Source organism: Miniopterus natalensis, chromosome X (assembly GCF_054644295.1).
Source record: "Miniopterus natalensis isolate mMinNat1 chromosome X, mMinNat1.hap1, whole genome shotgun sequence".
Lineage (NCBI taxonomy): Eukaryota > Metazoa > Chordata > Mammalia > Chiroptera > Miniopteridae > Miniopterus > Miniopterus natalensis.
In genome coordinates this window covers 93499834-93517437 of record NC_142103.1, presented here as the reverse complement: position 1 = coordinate 93517437, position 17604 = coordinate 93499834, and the positions used below count along the sequence as shown (strand labels likewise).

Genomic DNA, 17604 nt, shown 5'->3' with positions numbered 1-17604 from the left:
CCTCTCCTTTCCTCTCTCTGAAATCAACAAAAACATATTTTAAAAAAAGAAATACAGTGATTTTATCCACTTACCTTGTATTCTGTAACATTGTCAAAATTATTAGTTCTAGGAGTTATTTTATAGATTTTTTTACATAGACATTCATGTCATCTGCAAATAGAGACAGTCTTATTTCTTTTCAGTCAAGATTCATTTTATTTTATTATTTCATTTCATTTCGTTTTGTTTCATTTTGTTTTGTTTCATTTCATTTCATTTCATTTCATTTCATTTCATTTCATTTCATTTCATTTCATTTCATTTCATTTCATATTTCTTTGCCTTGTTGCACGGGCAAGGACTTTCGGTACTATATTGAATAAGGTTGTGAAAGTAGATATCCTTGCCTTTTTCCTGTTCCTTGGGGGAAAACAGTCAGTTTTTCACCAATAAGTATAAGGTAAGCTGTAAGCATTTTTTTGTAGTTTTTATTTATCAAGTTCAAGTTACCATCTATCCCTAGTTTTCTGAGAATTTTTATTGGGAATCAGTGTTGAATTTTGTCAAATGCTTTTTTTGCATCAATTGAAATAATTATGTAATTTTTCTTCTTTAATTTGTTGATAGGATGCTTGAATATTGAACTAGATTTGCATCCAGGGAATAAACCTCACTTGATCATGGTGTATGACTCTTAAAATTTTTTTTTATTGTGATCAAATGCACATAGCATAAAACTTACTATTTTAGCCCTTTAAGAGTGTACAGTTGTCACTAAGCGTATTCACAGTGTTGTGCAATCATCACCACTATCTAATTCCAGAGCATTTCGTCACTCCAGAGGAAACCTCATACTCATTAAGCAACCACTCCTCATTCCCTCTCTCCCCGAGCTCTGGCGACTGCTAATCTGCTTTTCGTTTCTATGGATTTGCCAACTCTGCATATTTCATATAAATGGAATTATACAGTGTGTGGTCTTTTGCGTCTGGTTTCTTTCACTTAGCACAATGTTTCTGAGGTTCATCCATGTCATAGCATGTGTCAGTACTCCATGCCTTTCTATGCCTGAATAATATGCCATATTTTGTTTATCCGTTCATCTGTTGATGAACGTTTGGGTTATTTCCATCTTTTGGCTGTTGTGAGCAGTGGTGCTCTGAACATTCATGTACAAATTTTTGTTTCACCACCTGGTTTCAATTCTTTTGGGTATATACCTGGAAGTGGAATTACTGGGTCATATGGTAATTCAATGTTTTAGCTTTTTGAGGTACAGCCAAACTCTTCTAAAGTGGCTACACCCTTTTACATTCCCACCAGGAATGTGTGAGGGTTCCAGTTTTTCATACCCTCACCAGCGCTTTTTATTTTATGTTTTGTTGGTGGTGTTATGGTCATCCTAGTGGGTATGAAGTGGTATCTTATTGTGACTTTGATTTTCGTTTCCTTAATGATTAATGATGTTGAGCATCTTTTCATGCGCTTGTTAACCATGTGTATATCTTTTTTTAAATTGTTATTCTCACGTGAGGATATTTTTTCCATTGCTTTTCAGAGAGAGTGGAAGGGAGAGACACAGAGAGAGAAACATCGATGTGAGAGAGACACATCGATTGGTTGCCTCCCCCATGCGCCTGGACCAGGGCCGGGGATGGAGCCTGCAACCGAGGTACATGCCCTTAGCCGGAATCGAACCCAGGACCCTTCAGACCAGCCACTGAGCCAAACTGGCCAGGGCCCTAATGTTGTTGTGGTCTTTTTTTTGTGTGTGCACTCTCTCCTCTCTTTTTGATAATCGGAATTCCTGGAGTTTTTCTATTTGTAGTAGTTTTGTCAGAGAACAATATTTGGTTTTATTGTTTACCATTTTATTTTCTATCATTAATTTCTGTTCTTGTAGTTTTATACCGTAGTATCCTGAATATGTAACTCATTTATTTTAAGGCTTTCCTATTTTCGTTTTTGCAACTTTTAAAAAAATTAAGCCCCTTTCCCAGGAGCGGCCCCTGGGCCCATCCTGTTCCTTGAGACTCAGAATGTTGCTTATTTTATTTTTTGTTGAGATATTTTATATATATATATATATATATATATATATATATATATATGTAATTTATTTTTATTGTTGAAAATATTACAGATGTCCCCTTTTTTGCCATATTGGCCCCCTCTACTCCTCTCCTGCCTCCTCCCCAGGCCTTCACCACACTATTGTCTGTGTCCATGGGTTATGCACATATGCATATAAGTCCTTTCATTAATATCTTCCTGCCCCCCTCCCTTCCCTCTGAGATTCGTCAGTCTGTTGCATGCCTTCATGTCTCTGGACCTGTTTTGTTCATCAGTTTATTTCATTCTTTAGATTCCACATATGAGTGAGATCATGTGATACTTGTCTTTCTCTGCCTGGCTTATTTCACTTAGCATAACACTCTCCAGGTCCCTCCATGCTGTCTCAAAGGGTAAGATATCCTTCTTTCTTACAGCCACGTAGTATTCCATGGTGTACACAGCTTTTTTATCCACTCATCTGCTGATGGGCACTTGGGCTGGTTCCAGATCTTGGCTATTGTAAATAACGCTGCTAGGGACATAGGGGTGCATGTTTTCTTTCTGATTGGTGTTTCAGGCTTCTTAGGATATATACATACTGTTAAACTTGCCCATTTAAAGTACATGATTCAGCAGTACTTAGTACATTCACAAAGTTGTGCAACCATCACCACTACCTAATTCCAAAACCTGAAGCCCCATACTCATTTAGGTAGTCATTCCCAATCCCAGACCCTGGCAACCACTCATCTACTTTCTGTCTCTATGGATCTCAATATTCTAGACATTTAATATATATGGAATCATACAATATATAGCCTTTTACACTTGGCTTCTTTCACTTAGCATAATTTTTTCAAGGTTCATCCACGTTGAAGTCTTATCAGTACTTGTATCAATTTTCTAGGGCTGCCATAACAAACTGTCACAAAATGGGTGATTTAAACAACGGAAACTTACTGTCTCACAGTTCTGAAGCCTAGAAGCCTGAGATAAAGGTGTCAGTAAGGACGGTTGCTCCGGAAGGCTGTGAGGGAGGATCTGTTCCAGGCCTCTTGCCTAGCTTCTGGTGGTTTGCTGGCAATCTTTGGTGTTCCCTGGCTTGTAGGGGGAAAGCACTTAGACTTTCTGCATCAAGTATGTTAGTTGTGTGTTTTTCATAGATGCTCTCTTGTCCCAGTTTTAATGGGCGAAAATTGACTATGGGGTTCAGGTGTTCCCAGTGTGATCGCTCCATTATAAAATTCCCCTTTTACGTCTCATTTAGAGGTTTTAACCTGCAGTGACAAATGTAACCTAAATCCATAACTTCATTCGTGGTGGCAAAATGTTGATTTTCTAATTCTCTCTGGGTTTTTTTTGGCAAATTTTTCTTTGGACTAGAATTCTTCCATGAAGAACAAACTTCCTCCATTAACTGTTTTGTAACCTTGGAGTCCTGCAGCAGTCTCTGCTTTATGTCCTTGGTTAGGAGGGTTCTCTCCAGCTAGTCTTCGGTTGATTATTCAGGATGCTTTTTCTATATTTTAGCTGTAATTCCAGTTTGGTCCTGGGAGAGTGTCAGTGTAGCTTCCACTTAATCCGCCACCATCGTGGAATCTCTCTCATTGGCTGCTGCTTGTATGTGCCCTGACCCGGGATCAAACCCTCAACCTTGGTGTATCGAGACCATACTCTAACCAGCTGACTGTATTCTTTCGTTTCTGATTGGCTCTTTTTTACTGTTTCTCTCTCCTTTTTTCATGCTTACTATCTTTGTTGCAGTTCTCACTAAGTTTCTTGTACATCCTTATAACCTTGTTTTGAGCTCTATATCTGGTAGATTGCTTGCCTCTATTTCATTTAGCTCTTTTTCTGGAGATTTCTCCTGTTCTTTCATTTGGGGGATATTTCTTTGTCTCCCAATTTTGGCTGCCTCCCTGTATTTTTTTCTGTGTATTAGGTAGATCTGCTATCTCTCCTTGTCTTGGTATGAGGCCTTATGTAGTAGGTGTGTTGTGGGCTCATGGCACAGTCTCTGTGATCACCTGAGCCGGGTGCTCCAGGAATGTCTCTTGTGTGGGTTATGTGAGCCCTCCTGTTGTAGTTGAGTCTTGATTGCTATTGGTCCATCAGTGGGTGAACTGGCTCTTAGGCTGGCTGAAGATGAGGATTGACCCCAACCATAATGTACCAGCTGCTCTGCAGAGGCTGACCCCACAAAGCGGAATTCACCTCAACAGGGTCTTGTGTCTGCCTAGATCTCCCTTTGGGTATGCTGCTTGTGGAACTAATTGTGTGGTGTGTGCTGATGTGGTCTGAAGCCTACCACTAGGTGTGTTGGTTCTGGGGCCTCTTGGGAAGGACTCCATTGCAGCAGGTCAATGTTAGGTGCTGCCTGTGACTGGCCCTTGGCTACCTGTTTGGAGCTACAAAGGAATCCACAGTTTGTGGCTACCTCTGCTGGGCCTGGGTGTGCATGGGAGGGGCAAGCTGCGTACCAAGGCCTGCTTCCACCAGCACAAAGCCTGGAGGCAGATCAGCAAGCAAAGATCCCAAAGATCCACCTTCACCTGTGGCTTCCTGTTAGTCTCAGTGAAATAGCCTCTGGCGATATGTGAGTTGCATGAGGTAGGTTCTCTGTGAGTCACCAGGTAGGGGCATGTGCAGTTCACCTGACTGATACAGATTCAAATTCTGCGCCAGTGCTGGGGCTGAGGCCACTTAGCAAAAGTCCCAGAGTACACCAAGGTCAGCTGCCAACCTCTGGGTGCCCCCGGATCTTTGTAGTGGGGCGGGGTCTCATGGAATTATCAGGGTGAGACCAGCAGAGTTCATCAGGCCCAAACAGACCAAGATTTGGCCATGTGAATGGAGGTCTGTACACAAGAATGGTGGCGCTGGTCAGGCATGTGAGGAAAAAATGGCACCTGCCCTAGAGCCACACAATTCAGTCTCTCCCTAATTCTGCCTAGACCTCCTCAAGACCTTTTCTAGAAAATCTTCACTGCAAGCCCAGGCTGGCCACAGCCAAGTGACAATTCTGCAGGGCAAGAGGTTGGCAGGGAGGGGCCACTGGGAGTTGGGAAGGTGGGGCTAGTGGATTTTCCTGGGGGGGTAAGCTGCAGTCCAGTGAGTAGTAGGGGGAATAGTCCCCACCCCAGAGCCACACAACTCAGTCTCTGACACCTCCTGAGTTTGCCTTCAAGAGCCCTCCAATAAATTTTACACCACAGGCCCAGCAGCTGACTCCTCTCCAGGGCTTGAGCTCCGCAGGGTGGGGCAACTGGGAGTTGGGTGGGTGGGGCTATTATATTCCCCCAAGCTGTTGCCATATGGAGGGGAGTGCTCAACTCAGGAAAGATTACGTCTGTGGGAGTGTGGGAGAGGGACTCAGCACAGGGCCCCTGTTGGCTGTCCCTTCAGCTCTCTCCCTGGAGCCACACAACCCAGTCTCTCCTAGCACGACTCCAGTCTTCTGTGAGCCACCTTCCCTCCTCTGGAGCCCAGGGTGAGTGACTGAGAATGAGATTTTGTGCTCTGGTCCTTTAAGAGGGCGCCTGGGTTTCTAGCAGACTCCCGTCTCTCCCTGATGGACAGAATCCCCGCTGATTTTTCACAGCCAGATATTATGTGGGCTTCTCTTCCCCGGCTCTGATGTTCTGGGCTGGAGAGCCCTGCTGGGGTTGAGGCTCCATGCTCCTGGCGGTGGGGGGAAGGGAGGGAAATCTTTGCAGCTGAGATATCCCTCTGGATTCTCAGCTACCGCACCTGGGGTGGGTGCGGGGCCAGTCCTTTCCACATCTCCACTCTTCCTACCAGTCTCGATATGGCTTCTTCTGTAAATCCTTGGTTATAAGACTTTTGTTCAGCTAGTCTTCAGTTAGTTATTTAGGTTGATTTTTCTATATTTTAGCTGTACTTCCAGTTTCGTCCTAGGCAGTGAGTGTGACCTCTACCTACTCAGCCGCCATCTTGGATCATCTGTGAAGGTATTTTTTAATTGTGATTAACATTTAAGTTAATGGTAAAACAGATTATCCTCAAAATTATGGGTGGGCCTTATCCAATCAGTTGAAGGCCTTAAGTGAAAAAACTGATGCCCCCCGAGGAAAGAAGAATTCTGCCTTTGGACTTGACACTGCAGTTTTTCCCTGGGTCTCTAGCCTGCTGGCCTGCCCTGAAGATTTTGGACTTCCCAGCCCCACAATTTTGTGTGTGTATGTGTGTGTGTACAGTACTTACAAACTTCCAGAATGCTCCCTAGAGGGCAATATTGTCCCTGTTGAGCGCGTAGCACTTTAGAGACAATTGCTGTGTCTCTTGGGGTTGCTTTTTGACCAGAGACTTGAGTGGGTTGTGAAATCCGGGCTGTAGAGCTCCAGTTTCCCATGGTCTCAAAGGCTAGACTAATCCTCTTTTATAGACAAAATGACATGGATTCCAAAATTTTAAAGTAGGGGTTGTAGCTCTGGCTGGTGTGACTCAGTGGTTAGAGCATTGGCCCGCACACCAAAGGGTCGCAGGTTCAATTCCAAGTCAAGGGCGCACATACCTGGGTTGTGGGTTCGCTCCCCATCCCCTATCAGGGCGTGTGCAGGAGGCAACCAGTTGATGTGTCTTACTTACATCAATGTTCCTTTTTCTTCCCTCCCTCCCTCCTCCCTCCCTCCCTCCCTTCCTCCCTTCCTTCCTTCCTCCCTCCCTCCCTTCCTCCCTCCCTCCCTCCCTTCCTCCCTCCCTCCCTTCCTCCCTCTCTCTGAAAAGCAATGGAAAAATATCCTCAGGTGAGGATTAACAAAAAAAAACCCCACAAATAAATAAAGTAGGGGTTGTACCCACTGTTTACATAATCCTCATTTTTCTATATATAAAAATATATAAATATTATATATCATATATAAATATATCACATATAAATATATTTATAATCATAAATATCATATATGTGATGTTTCATGTTATATATAAAATACAGGTCTTATTTTTTTTATTTATCTATTTATTTTAATACATTTTTATTGATTTCAGAGAGAGATAGAAACATCAATAACAAGAGAGAGTCATTGATCGGCTGCCTCCTGCACCCCCCCTCCCCCCCGCACTCGGGATCAAGCCGGAAACCCAGGCATGTGCGCTGACGGGGAATTGAACCTTGATCTCCTGGATCGTAGATTGATACTCAACCGCTGAGCCGTGCCGGCTGGGCTAAAATAAGGGTTTTATATATATTATATATAACACATATATATTATATATATAACACATATTATATAGCTGTTAATATGTCTACTGTTGGGCTTATCTAGTGAATTTTTTATGTTATATATTGTATTTTTACCCTCTAAAATTTCCATTTGGTTATTTTTATAGTTTATTTTTACTCCGCTGAGAACTATATTTTCATTTATCTAAAGGGCGTGTTTACCTCACAGAGCATAATTCTAACAGTCTTAACGTTTGTTAATTTCAACATCTGAGTTATCTTGGATTTGGTATCTGTTGAATGTCTTTTCCCTTGGGAATTAGTTACATTTTCTTGATTCTTTGTATGTCAAGTAATTTTGGGTTGTATACTGGATATTTTGAATCTTACATTGTAAGAATCTGGTTCCTGTTAAAAGTCCTCTGGTGGATGACATTTTTTTTTAAAAGCAGGCAGTCAGCCTGGTTAGGTTCAGGCTATAAGCTCTAACTTACCTTCTGTGTGCAGTGGTCCCAATGTCAGTTCAAAGCCTTTGCTCTGATACTTTGGGCTTATCCCTCATATGCTCTACTCCGGGGTTAGGTTAAGGGGTGTTTTATATAATAGTTTAGTTCTCAAAGTCTTTGCTGTGTTGCTTTGGGTCTGTCCCATGCATGCTCAGCTCAGAGGTAAGCCTGGGATTTGTGCTAGTTCATACACAGAATTAACCTCTTCTCCAGCAATCTCCTTTTTGTGATTTCTTCCACACTTCCAACTTTCAGGGGCACCTTTTCTTAGTTGCCTGGCCAGAGTATAGGGCTCCTTGGAGGTTTTCTCATTGTACTGCCTAAGCAAGCTCTGCTGGAGATTTCTCCTCTGATCAATGTTGGGAGAGAAAGTAGCTAAAATATATGAGTAACTCACCCCTGTATGACTCACTTCTTGGAGTTTTTACTTCCCTTCTCAATCCACTTGATTTTGCTTACATATCAGACTTCTCAGGTAGTTGCTTTTTATCCCCCCCCCCCCCCCCGAGGTTGTAGTTGTTCTAACAGTTTTAATGTTAAAAAGAGATAGACTGTAGTTGGCTTATTCCATCTTGGCTAGCACCAGAAATCAGCACATCAATATCTCTATTAGTGAGAGTCTGTGAGTGGTAAACTCTTCTTTGTATGTCAGTAAATGTCTCTATTTTGCCTTTATAATGGTAATTTACCTAGATATAAAATGCTAGGTTCATAATAATTCCCTCTTTTCACTTTGAAAATATCATTCCACTGTCTTCTGGCATCAGTTGGTGGCTGAAGCAAAGTCTGTCGGTTATCTAATTTTCATTTCTTAGTGGTAATACCTTTTTTCTCTTGTGGCTTTTAAGATTCCCTTTACCAGTAACGTCTTACAGTTTCACTCCAGTGTGTCAAAAAAAAAAAAAAAAAAAAAAATCCACAAACTTCCATAATGCTCCCTAGAGGGCAGTATTGTCCCTGTTGAGCCCAGTAGCACTTCAGAGACAACTCTCTTGACTGAGGTTGCTGTTTGGCCAAAGACTGGGTGGGTTGTGAGATCTGGGTGTAGAACTCTAGCTTCTCATAATCTTGAAGGTTAGACTAATCCTTTTGTAGACAAAATGACATGGATTCCAAAATTTTAAAGTAGGGGTTGTACCCACAGTCTACATAATCCTCATTTCTGGATTTGTAGCCTATTTCTTTCATTGATTCATGGAAATCAGCCTTCATAAAGGTTTTTGCTAACTTCCTTCATCCTTCATTGCTTTGTATTTTGTATTACTTTTAAGATATTTAAATATATTTCAGAGTAATTTAAAGCCACTTAAGGTCATTCATTAGATCCCTTGCACTCCTTCCTTCCTTCTACTGATTATCTATTTATTTATTTAACATTTAATGGAGTTGATATGCCAGGTTCTACTCTAGACCTGAGGACAGAGAGATAAATAAAACCCAGACCTTTTTCTCAAGGTTCCCTCAACCTCTTCAATGCATTAATAACCTAGAAAAAAACAGTTTCCTGACAGAACAGAGTTTTAAGGAACACGTGAAGTTGTGTCAGAAAATTCTTTGACTTACATAACTTAATCTCTTCCTTAGGGGGTATGATATTTTTGGTCAGGAGAACTTAACGGTTGTTTCTTAAGCTTCTATAAAACCTGTTCTACTTTCTATGAAATATATTACAGTAATGTTTATTGACCCATGTACAAGGTGGTTGTGAGATATTTTACAATATTTATTGTCAAGTCTCAATAGAGAAAAATTGTTACTGAAAATAGTACTTTTGGGAAATGTTATTTGTCAGGTTGAATTATTTGTTCTATAACATCTTGTGTTAAACCTGAAAGTGATAAATGTATTAAAAATGAACTTGAGTATTTTTTCTTTTATCAGTATTAATAACATCATTAAATATTTGAAGACATTTAGTTTTTGAGCAGAAATAATACAATTATCAATGTAGTTGTATAATTTTATTTTTTTATTTTTATTTACTTTTTGTTAATCCTCACCCAAGGACATTTTTTTCCATTAATTTTTTAGAGAGAGTGGAAGGAAGGGAGGGAGGGAGTGGGAGAGAGAGAGAGAGAGAAACATTGATGTGAGAGAGACACATTGATTGATTACCTCCTGCACCAACTCCGACCAGGCTGGGGATGGAACCTGCAACCCAGGTATGAGCCCTTGACTGGGAATCAAACCCGTGACCCTTTGAGTCTTGTGCCAATGTGCTAACCACTGAGCTGTAGTTGTATAATTTTAAAAATTAAATAAGTATTTGTTACTAAATATTAAAAAAAGAAGTGGTTGGTTTAGATTAGGGATATCTTTGTTCATCATAAGTGGTTGTCCAGAGCTTGGACTTTGAATTTCTATTTCATATATTTATTAAAAATACAAAGAATCAAACTATGTATTTAACATAAGTGTGCCTTGTTTGGGGACATAAACATTGTTAGTGAGAAGCAAATAATTTGTATGGTAATTTTGCCTAAATCAAATTTCTATTAATTGAATGTTGTTCCAAAATTTATTAGAGAAACTTATACATGAAAAAATTCACTTTAAACCATGAAGTACTATATTAAGAAAGAAATATTACAATAATAAGTTAAAGAAATCCTAGGGCTAAAATTATTATGAAGTTATTTCATAGACTTAGTTTACTTAAATGAGCAAGGCCATAGGAGAAAAAATATTAATGAATAAATGTCCCCCTTCAAAGAGGGGAAGAATGAAAAAATATAAAGGAGAGGAGAGCCCTTATTTTCAGATTTATTCACAATTTGGTGTGCAGTCCTCCAGGGGAGAGGACCAGTAGTTCCATTATTTGTAAAAATATTGGGATAAAATCCAAGAAATCAAAGAAAACACTATAATATTAAAATTGAATTGCAAATATTCATATAAACCCATGATTAAATAGTACATAGCTCTCTATTGCTACGTAACAATATTAACACAAACTTAGAGGCTTAACACAAGACACACTTATTCTTTCTCTTTCTGTGGGTCGGGGGTCTGGGCATGACTTAGCTAGATACTCTGCTTCAGGGACTAACAAAGCTTCAGTCGAGGTGTCTGCCTAGGCTCCAGTCACATCTGCTTCCAAGCTCACGTGGTTGTTGGCAGCTTTTCATTCCTTGCAGGCTGCTGGACTGAGGGCCTCAGTTTCTTGCTGGCTCTCAGCCAGAGGCTGCCCTCGGTTCCTTGCCAACTGGCCCTCTCGATAGGCAGCTCACAGCATGGCAGGGGGGATCTTTAAAGGCAGCAAGGGACATAGTGTCCTTGCAAGACCCGCAATAGTCATACATACTATAATCCTATACCGTATGTAACCACGTGCATCCTGTCACCTTTGCCATACACTAGTGACTAGAAGCAAGTCATGGTTCCTCCCACTTTCAGGAGGAGGGGGGCACACAGAAGCATAAACACAGGAGGCAGAGATCATGGGGGCCACCCTAGAGTCTGTCTGCCACAGTATGTGTATTTTTCTAGTTCTGTTGAAATGGTCTAAAAGCAATGTCACCATTCACTGTAATGTTCAAATAATGAACACTCCTAGTACTCAGGTTGTGGTATCTGAAAACCATTCCCCAGTAAAGGGAAGCTGGGCCTTTTGGAGAAACAGCTTATTCTTGGGCTGGGATAGAAAAAGTACAAGGAAGGCCAGGGATATTTTGTTGGGCTAGAAATCAGTAAAGTTCTCAAAAATCAGTGGAATCATGTTCCACTGGTCGGAGTCATGACACTTAGAACATTATAAAGACTCATGGTGGCAGTGAATTGAAACAGATGGAATCTATGAAAATATATTATTTAGTAATGATGCTCAGAATAAAGTCTGAAAATGTTTATTTGTCACCATTTGAGGCAGCTATTAAATCAACTACTTACTATGTAATTTGGCAATTAATAGTGAAGAATTAAGCATTTTTTTCTGCCTTTCCAGTAGAATCTGTATTTCTTGTAACCAAATATCCCCAATAGATAAGGGGAGCTCTACTTCACAGATGAATGCCAATTAGTAAATGTAGAGAGATGATAGATTTTAAAACGTCATAAACTTTAATGGAGGCTCTAGGGGAGAACCCGTTGCTTGCCCTTTCCAGCCCCTGGGGAGGTTGCTAGCATTCCTTGGCCCTGCCTGCATTGCTCCAGGATCTGCTTCTATCATCACTTCACCTTCTCTGCCTTCTGACTCTCCTGCTTTCCTTTATAAAGACCCTTGTAATTGCATGGGGTCCACGTGGATAATCAAGGATAATCTCCCGATCTCAAGATCCTAGCCCTGGCTGGGTAGCTCAGTTGGTTAGGACATTGCGCCAATATGCCAAGGTTGTGGGTTCAGTTCCTGGTCAGGGCACATACAAGAATCAACCAATGAATACATAAATAAGTGGAACAACAAATCCATGCTCCTCTCACTCTCTAAAATCAATAAGAACAAAGATCCTTACTTAGTCACATCTGCGGAGTCCCTTTTGCCATGTAAAAGGTTCAAGGGATTAGGTCATGGACATCTTTGAGGGGGGCCATTATTCTGTCTACCACAGTATGTGATGTTTTTACTTTTTATCTTTTTGTGTATATTTTGTAATTTTATATAATGTGTCTGTATTACTTAAAATGTATAAGTTAATGACCTAGCCGGTTTGGCTCAGTGGTTAGAGTGTCGGCCCATGGACTAAAGGGTCCGGGTTCAATTCCGGCCAAGGGCATGTACCTCAGTTGTAGGCTTGATCCCCGGCCCTGGTTGGGGCACGTGTAGGAGGCAACCCATCGATGTGTCTCTCATACCAATGTCTCTCTCTCTCTCTCCTTTCCACACTCTCTGAAAAGCAATGGAAAAAATATCCTCAAGTGAGGATTTAAAAAAAAAGTATAAGTTAAAAGTGGAAAAAATGTTACAGGCTAATACCAAGTGTCATGAAATATGGTTATTTTCAAACTTTTATCTGGCTCCATATGAAGCTTGAGCTTCACATCCAGTTATTTTCTTGGTTTTTATTTATACTAAATCAGAACATTCAAATTCACAACTGTATGTTGCCAGAAATGGCAGCCAGTGTTCAGTAACTGGGTCAGAGACTTTAGTATATTGGATTGAACAAGGACCCGTAAATTGAGGAGCCATTTCTTCTGTTTTGTGTTGCCCCCAGACATTAAGTGGGTGAAATATCAAGTTCAAATTCTGCAAGGAAGAGTGCTTCACCTTAGGAGAGTGGGTCTCACTCAGGGCAGTACCACCCAAGGGTGTGCTTTGAAAACAGGTGGAGCTACTTCAGTTGTTACAGTGATTGACAGGAATCCCCTGGCAGAGATTTCCTGGCAGTTAATGGGCAGGAGCCAAGAATGTCTTATGTTCTTCAATGCATGTGACATTGTTACAAGGACAGATTTTCCTTCCTCTTACATAATTTTCAGTGTCCCCCTAGACATTCATATATATGTAAAACCTATTTGTAATTGTCAGAGCCTAAACCGAACCTCATTTTGCACATAAACTCCAAGTACTTTCTTCTTTTTCTAAAATTGATTTTTAAAAAAATAAGGAATGCTTTCACAAATTTGCATGTCATTTTAGCACAGGGGCCATGCTTATCTTCTCTGTGTAATTCCAATTTTAGTATATTGCTGCTGAAGCGAGCATAACTCACAGTACTTTTTGCACAGTTTTAATATCCTGGAATTTTCCAGGAACGGAACTACTGTGTAAATTGAAAGGAGTGTGTGTTGTTTTGTTTGGAACTTTACCAAGAATGGTTTAATGGTTTAGAAAATCACACCAATGACATCAATGCCATTTATGGGCTGTGCTGGATAGCTTCCATTTGCCCTTCCAGATTCACTCCCCTCCCCTCTGCCTGCTCTGTGCCCTGGGAAGGGACTGTATCAACAGGTTTCTTGGCCCTCCAGCTTCTGAGCGGGTTCACTCAGAAAGCAAAGACAGGAGATCTGGAACGTGAAAGAAGAGGGGTGTGTGCCACTTAAAATGACAGGTAATAGGTGCTTTCTGACCCACTGAAATATAAAATTGGATGTGACAACAGCATTCCATTAGAAAATGATAACGTTATATATATGATTGTGTCCCAGCTAGTCAGAAGGCACAAGTAAACTGTATGAAGTGTTTTAAACTCCCCTGGTATTAATTGTGACAAGCTAAAGAAAAGTTTAGATATCCTTAAAACGTTCATCATTTTTTTGTGCCATTACTGAGATTTATTTTGCTTATGTTAGACTAATATTATTAAAATCCTATGAAAAGATAAACATAATTGAAAGGGAACCACCATCTTAGGAAATAAATAAAAGACAATACCATTAACAATTTTCTATAGAATTTTCATTTGAAAAAACCCTTTCTCATATAATATTTCCATTAATAATGGGAAAAGAAAGATGAATAAATCTTAAAAAAAACCTCCCATGGTACTTGCTTACTTCTTTCTTAACCCACATTTATGGCTTCCAGAGAGTTCTCTGTGATTGGACAACAGAAAAGCATAGGCCTGGTGTATGCACAGTTTGCTGGCACTGGCTGAAATTGGATGGCTGCATTCTAGCCCCTGAAAGACAGCGGTGAAGGAAAATGTCCCTAGAAGCAAAACCTTAAGCAGTACGTCTTATTGTTCACGTCACGTGGAAGGAAAGGTGGCCTATTTTCTCCCCAGGCGTAATAATGTTGGGAGATGCAATCTGTCACAGCCCCGAGTATCCCCGCTGTTCTTGTCTTGTAGGCCAAGAATGCAAGGCCTGAAGCTCTTTACCTGGGCCACCATCTCTCAAGGCTGTATTTGCAGGGCGCTGGCTTGAGAGAAGGGGTGCTATCTCCTTCTGTGACAGAGAGCAGGTTTCCTATAAAAGATGTGAGTTCAGCCCTGGCCAGTGTGTCTTGGTGGGGCATCATCCCATATACCGAATGGTGGTCGGATTGATTCCTGGTCAAAGCCAATCCATGTTTGCTCTCACATCAATGTTTCTCTCTCCCTCTCTCTCTAAAAATCAATAAAAATATGCCCTAGCCAGTTTGGCTCAGCGGTTAGAGTGTCGATCCGTGGACCGAAGAGGCCCAGGTTCAATTCCAGCCAAGGACACGTACCTCAGTTGCAGGCTCGGTCCCAGTTGGGGCATGTTTAGGAGGCAACCAATCGATGTGTCTCTCTCACATCGATGTTTCTCTCTGTCTCTCCCTCTCCCTTCCACTCTCTCTGAAAAAGCAATGGAAAAAATATCTTCAAGTGAGGATTAAAAAACAAAACAAAAACAAAACAATAAAAATCAATAAAAATATATTTTAAAAAAATATGTGAATTCCCCAAGGCCAGTATTGCTCAGCTGTGATGCAAATCCACATTGGACACATAGTGTGTCCATCTGGGCCCCTCGGCATGGCCTGTGTGGGACTTGGGGAACTGGGGAACCCATGCAAATATGCTGATGATGCTCATACTGCTTACTGTGCTGCTAGCTCCCAGGGAATCAAAACAGGCTAACTTGTTAGCTTGTAAGTAAGAGAAAGCCCTGTACCCTGACAAATATTCGTTACACACTTTGCAGTTGATTTTACAGCCGTTTGGATATTTTGTGACTCGTACCTGATTTTGCCTTGAGGGGTGTGACTCAGAATTATTCCTCTGTAGTTTTGATCCCTTAGGGAAAAATTTTTGTCATTTTTATGTCTGAATGACTTATTTTTTTCTTTGTTCAGGCAAAACTCCACTGGCAGAGGTATCATTGCACATCTGTTGGAAAAAACAGATACGCTTTAATGAGTTCATGAAACTATTTGACAAGTTTCATAGCAAATAGTACTAAGGACCAGGGGTGAATGGATTGCCAATATAATAAATCAGAAATTCAAATATTCATTGTCACTTTTTTCTGTTCTCACTATAGGTGGATAACATTACATGGTCATTTTCCATTGTTTATAATTCTGTTTTGCCCCTTTCCTTTCCATAGTAAGTTTTAATCTTCTTAGATCTGTCTCTATTTCCCTCAGTTCTAAATAATGGCATTTCACCATTTGATCTGGAAACCCACAGGCCCTTCTAACTGCTGAAGTAAGAAATCCCAGCAGTAGCCTTGCCAGTATGGCTCAGTTGGAGCATTGTCCCCTGTACCAAAAGGTTGTGTTTTAGATCCTGGGGAACACCAGGATCCTCTCTCTTGGAAGGAAGGGAGGGAGGGAAGAAGGAAGGAAAGAAAGAAATCAGCAACAGAATAAGATGATTTTCTTGTTTCTTAAAATGTCCTTGAAAATGTTATGTTTAGCCCTGGCTGGCATGGCTCAGTGGATAGAGCCTGCGCACCAGAGGGTGTTGGGTTCGATTCCTGGTCAAGGGCAAATACCTGGGCTGCTGGTCTGATCCCCACCCCCAGTCAGGCGAGTGTGGGAGGCAACCGATGTTTCTCTCTCTCTCTGCCTCCCTCCTCCCCCTCCCTTCCACTCTTTCTAAAAATCAATGGGGAAAATATCCTCACTCTTCGAGTGAGAATTTAAAAACAGAAAAGAAAAGAAAAGAAAAGAAAAGAGAAGAGAAGAGAAGAGAAAAGAAAAGAGAAAAGAAAAGAAAAGAAAAGAAAAGAAAAGAAAAGAAAAGAAAAGAAAAGAAAAGAAAAGAAAAGGAAAAGAAAAGGAAAAGAAAAAAGGTTATGTCTGACAAAGGAGTCATGTAAGACATTCAGAAATCAGAACTTATGGCTTGTTCTGTGAACGTAACCTTGGCCTTAAAAAGCTGGTGATTCCTAAAAAGCTATGAATACCTATGAGTTTTAAGAGCTAAGTTAATTGAAAATTTATGTGCACATAAAAACTTGTATGCAAATGTTTATAGCAGCTTTATTAATCAAAAACTGGAAAAGACCAGATGTCCTTCAGCAGGTAAATGATAAACAAACTGGTACCTGCATACAATGGAACACTAGTCCGCGATAAGAAGGGAAGATCTATTGATTCACTCAGCAACGTGAATGAATCTTTTTTTAGTGGTAAAATGTATATAACATAAGCATAGATGAATCATTTTTTGTTGTTGATTTTTTAAATCCTCACCTGAGGATATTTTTTCCATTGCTTTTCAGAAAGAATAGAAGGGGGGGGGGAGAGAGAGAGAGAGAGAGATTGGTTGCCTCCCCGCAGGGGCCCCAGTCGAGCCTGCAACCGAGGTATGTGCCCTTGGCCAAAATCAAACCTGGGACCCTTCAGTCCACGGGCCGACGCTCCAACCACTGAGCAACGGGCTAGGGCCACATGGATGAATCTTAAATGCATTTTGTCAAATGAAAGAAGCCAGACTCCAAAGACCCAAAAGTATTACATGATTCCATTAATGTGACATTTTGGAAATGGCAAAGCTATAGGGATGTGTATTAGTTTCCTGTCACTGCTGTAAAACATTACCACAAACTTGGTGGCTTACAACGACACAAATGCACTTTCTTAGAGTTCTGGAGACCAGGAATCTGAAATCAGTTTCACTAGGCTGGAGTCAAAGTGTTGCAGGGCTGGTTCCTTCTGGAGGCCCGAGGGGAAAATTCGTTTCCTTCATTTTTCTAGCTTCTGGGAGCCACCTGCGTTCATTCCTTAGTTCTTGACTTTCCCCACATCACTCCAACCTCTGGCTTCCATCCTCATGTCTCCTCCTACCTCCTTTGACTTTCTTACAGCTCTCTCTTAAGGACCCTTGTGATTACATTTAAGACCCACCTGGATAATCCAGGATAATCTCCCCATCATGAGATCCTTAACTTAATCACATCTGCAAAGTCCCTTTTGCAGGGATGTAACATACGTCGGTTGTTGGGATTAGGACCTGGATCTTTTGGGGTCATTATTCAGTCTCCCATAGGACACAGGGCAGAAAGTAGATCATTGGT

The 17604-nt window shown here is 40.9% G+C and overlaps 1 protein-coding gene and 1 non-coding gene across 4 annotated transcripts in view; one reads left to right on the top strand and one right to left on the bottom strand.

Annotated features, from left to right (window-relative positions):
- The window catches only part of ZFX (zinc finger protein X-linked), a 75182-nt gene that overhangs the window by 6754 nt on the left and 50824 nt on the right, over positions 1-17604 (top strand). The window lies entirely within an intron of this gene.
- Positions 13266-13371, bottom strand: LOC148090626 (U6 spliceosomal RNA). Its single transcript, XR_015713817.1, has one exon. It is a non-coding gene; the product is annotated as a U6 spliceosomal RNA (small nuclear RNA).